Source organism: Nicotiana tabacum, chromosome 9 (assembly GCF_000715075.1).
Source record: "Nicotiana tabacum cultivar K326 chromosome 9, ASM71507v2, whole genome shotgun sequence".
NCBI classification, from domain to species: Eukaryota; Viridiplantae; Streptophyta; class Magnoliopsida; order Solanales; family Solanaceae; genus Nicotiana; species Nicotiana tabacum.
Window position 1 is genome coordinate 83623828 of NC_134088.1, and position 4762 is coordinate 83628589.

Below are 4762 nucleotides of genomic sequence, written 5' to 3' on the forward strand. Positions count from 1 at the left end.
CGTTTCAAATAGTTGTATTTTCATTCAGACATTTGGTTGTAGCACTTCTAGTATGCTCATGTACTTGTGAGTAAACCAAATTTCGGGATTTAATTAGTCAGCTTTTGGAGTTATTATATCTATTTTAAATTTCTACAACTTTATTTCCTGTTAAAGTGCTTTCAAATTTATTTTAAAATGAGTAATTGTGTACTAATGTCGGCTTTCCTAGCAAGTGGGCGTTAGGTGCCATTACGCCCCCACAATGGGGATTTCAGGTCGTGATAGTCACGTGTTAGGTCAAACCTTATATCATGTTCTATATATATGAGAGAGCATATGCGAATAAATAAAGACCATCCACCTTTTGGTTTGGCCTCTAACAGTAGTAGCTGAGCCGCTGCACTGTTGCCAGTCGGTACAGTGAGACATCTTTTACAAGTGTAGAGTTGACTGTACGACAACTGGGGAACTGATCATATTTGTTCCCTTATCTGTTTTCCTATCTGATTTCTCGAGAACGTTTGGCTAGACATCGAAGCATATTACAACATGTGCATAGAAACTGATTGCATCAGGTTCCTATCTGCTTTCTTAATAGAGTTTGACAAATCATAAAAACCCATAATAACATAACTTATCATGGTTGATGGCCGGGTAAAAATAAATAAGGGGCATGAGAACAATAGGAACTGTTTGATCAAGATATGAAAGGCTATAGTGGCAAAGTTCTATTTCAACCTTCATTTCTCTTCCTTTTTTTCTCCTAAAGCAAAATATAAGCCTGATAATCATTGTAGAGAGTTTACCACCAGGGTATTCCGTTGATATTGGTGGTCTTGAGCATTTAAATAGTCTCGAAACACAAAAGAAGAGACACATAGAACCGTTTCTCTCTAAGTCCAAGGTGAAAATTTACGTTTGTCTTCGTATATTTGAAACTTGAGTGAGAAGAAAGCTCTGTCCGCTTGGAAGCTAAAGATGGTAATGCTCGTTGAACAATTTTGTGTTAACACTTAAACAAGAAGTTATGATCCCTGGCCATCAAATACTTGACAAAATAGAAAGGCAGACAATTGGGAATCACTACTAGAAATTCGCTAAAAACCGACCAAAAAAATCGACCAACGTTGGTCGGTTATGGCAAATTACCGACCAAAACGCGACCATTACGGTGTGGACGGTGTTTTGATGGTCGGAATGGCTTACCGACCAAAGTTGGTCGGAAATTACCGACCAACTTTGATCGGTATATTAAAACGACCATCTGACAAGTTTAATTACTTACCGCCCAACTTTGGTCGGAAACATATTTTATTAATTTAATTTTACCGACCAAAGTTGGTCGGTTTAACTAAATTATATTTTTTTATTAATTATTAAAATTAAAAAAACCGACCAACTTTGGTCGATAATTGAAAATATATATTTTTTAAAAATAATTAAAATTAAACATTACCGACCAACTATGGCCGGTAATCTCAACAATGCAAGTAAAATACCGACCAAAGTTGGTCGATAATGTTGAATTCTGGGAATTCAATGTTCATTAACCGACCAACTTTGGTCGGTATTTTGGAATAATTTATTTTTTTAATTAAAAACAGACCAACTTTGGTCGGTTTTTCTGGGTTTAATTTTGATATAAAATGCCTGTTTTGGCAGCTACACCACCTGCCAGCATACCAATACAACAACAACAACACAACAACAACAACAACAACAAAAAAAAAAATACAATAACAACAACAACAACAACAATACAACAACAATAACAACAACAACAACAACAACAACACAACAACAACAACAACCAAAACACTCAATAAATACTTTAAAACTAACAAATTAAAGTTCAATTGAACATAAAAATCTAAAACCAAGTTAAAACTAATTACAACTAGTTCAAAACTGGTTCTATTTGTCTAGTTCAAAGTATATAAAAGTCAAGGGGTATTTTCTACAACATCATCATCACCGTCTGATGAACTTTCATTTACAAGACGATATAGAGAACGGTCTTGTGGAGGATGGGAAGCACGATCACGGGGAGGACGGGAGGAACGATCACGAGCAGGACGGGAGGAACGATCACGTGGAGGTCGACCCTCTGGAGATGACTCACGAGATCGGGGCAACGAAAAAGCTCCACTAGATAGGAGAGTTCTGATCTGAGCTTGCATGCCAAGGAATTGAGCATCTCTAAGCCTTTCTCTTTCCTTGGCCGCTTCTAGCTCTGATGTGAGCTTTGTCACTGTCTCCCTCATAGCGGAGAGGCTCTCCCTATTAAGTTGCTCGCCTTGCGAGGAAGTCCCTATTCCTCGCATTCCACACTTATAGCGATGGAAGTTTTTAGTAGGAAGCCCGTATACCTTCCCCCATTTTGGACCGCCAACAGACTCCAACCATATTCTTTCAGCATCCTCGTCCGAAGGTTGGGTTGGCTTACCCGATTCACCAGTTGGATGACTACGGATGAATTCCTCCACGCCACTTTGGTAGCGACCCTATATTATTTTAAATTAAATTAGTATTTCAAAATTTTTATAAAAGTAAATTATAATACTTAAATAAAATTAAAAGCTTACATATGCAGTCGAGGCCTGGACCTCGACCCACCTATCTTGATCCCCCTCTTTCTTCTTCTTCACAATATGTGTCTCCTTGAATAGCTCATCATGACTCATTGGACGCCTATACTTCTTTTTCTGAAAACAAATTAATTTAGTTAATAAACAGAATAGATATACTTAGAAAAGTAAAATAATTTAAGCAATTACGTACCAATCTTCTTTTTATTGTCCCTAGGCTGATCGCACCTCCAGTGTGCAAGGAGCCTCCTTTCTCGGATGCGCGAGCTTTCTTTCCTTTTTCGCTCCTCTCTAAGAACTCTGCGGTAAGCCATTGACTTTGTAAATCATTCCACAAATTCTCAAGTAACCAGCCAGGCCTCTTGTTCTTCTTTCTAGCATCCGAGAAAGCATCCGCCAATCTCTTGCGAGCTTTATGATGAAAATTTGTAGCCACTTTCGCACTATAGCGGTCTTCCCATACACACTTGCTCTGTATTTCAAAAGTTAAATATTAGATGGAAGCATCATAAATATAAATTATTAAACTATTTAAAAGAATATTTATACCTTAAATTGATTGAAAATTTGCTCCTTCAGTGAGAATGGGCAATCAGTCCAAGTCGCATAAGGGCCATCATAAAGCTTTCTGTTAGCATTGGTGATTATCCTCGTAGTCTTATTACCCGGCCTGAACCTGCAATTTAACAATAAAAATACATTAATATCTTAGTAAAAATGTTACAAATCAATAGACGCAAAAATAATGAATAACACTTACCCATCACCCTCAGGGACTATGATGATCCTGCCATATCGATCATAATACACTACCTCGTCATCACCATCCGAAGCATGTGTATCATAGGCATGTGAAGACGGTGTAGGCAGGTCAGAGCTAATGCCTCGCAGGCGAAGGCCTGCAATAGATGGAGTCGATGATGAAGATGGTTACGATCCCTGTGACTGCGACATAGCTGGATGCGACCCAAGTGGATGTGATATCGATGGCTGTGACCCGAGTGGCTGTGACATGGGTGGATGCGATCCATGTGGCTGTGATATGTAGAGATGTGATCCATGTGGATGTGATGCAGATGGCTGTGAGGCAGCTGGACTGTATGTCGGACGTATAGTCCTATGGCCCTGTGATGGAAGACTGGGTGTCTGAATGAAGGTGTACGGCTCGTGATGCTGTGGCAGCTCAGTATAGCCGTGTGGTGGAGGATAAGACATAGGCATCTCTGAAAAGGGTGGACAAGAGGGAGTATTATTTTTTACCCTCCTCTTTCCCTTCCTACCCTTTTCTCGACCCCGAGAACTAGTAGGGTCATTGTTACCTTGACCCTTGCCTGCCATCTGCATAATATAATACACATTTAGATTGAAACATATAAGAAACTAGCTATAAAACGAGAGTGCTTTAAAAAACCAACTTTTTAATCCTCATCGACGTATTGTTCCTCGTCCGAGAATTCTTCGTCCTCACTTGTTTGAGCTTCATCAGTTGATTCTTCGTCCTCATTTTCTATAATTGTTACTTCATTTATATCAACTTCTTCCAATATGCGTTCAGGATGTTCCAAATCATTTTCTAACTGATCGTCCACTATTTGGTGAACATTGGAGATATCGTTTTGATATGCAACATCTAACACATTCTCGACTTCCACCCTACCTACAGGCTTAGTTTTTATTACAACCCACCATTCGGACTTATTCCGCCGCAATGGATAAGGAGCATAATACACTTGCCTAACGTTATGTGCAATTATGAAAGGATCATAGCGATCATACTCCCTCGTATGATTAACCTCAATTATGTTGTATTGGTTGTGTACTCTTGTACCTCTTGTTGGATTTGGGTCAAACCACTTGCATTTAAAGAGTATCAATTTCTTATATGGCCAACCTGTATATTCTAGTTGTAATATTTCTTTGACCACACCATAATAATCAATATCTCCAACTTGGTTGCCATCACCACCTTGAACCCACACCCCGATGTTGTTGCTATTTTTATTTTTAGAGCAATCCTCTGTATGAAACTTATAACCATTCACTACGTACTTAGACATTGTTGTGACCTGAAGATAATTATTTTTTTTCTAATTACACCAATTTATATCCTAAAATTTCAATTCATATCTTAAAAGTTCAATTCATATCTTAAAAGTTCAATTCATATCCTAAAAGTTCAATTCACAAGAACA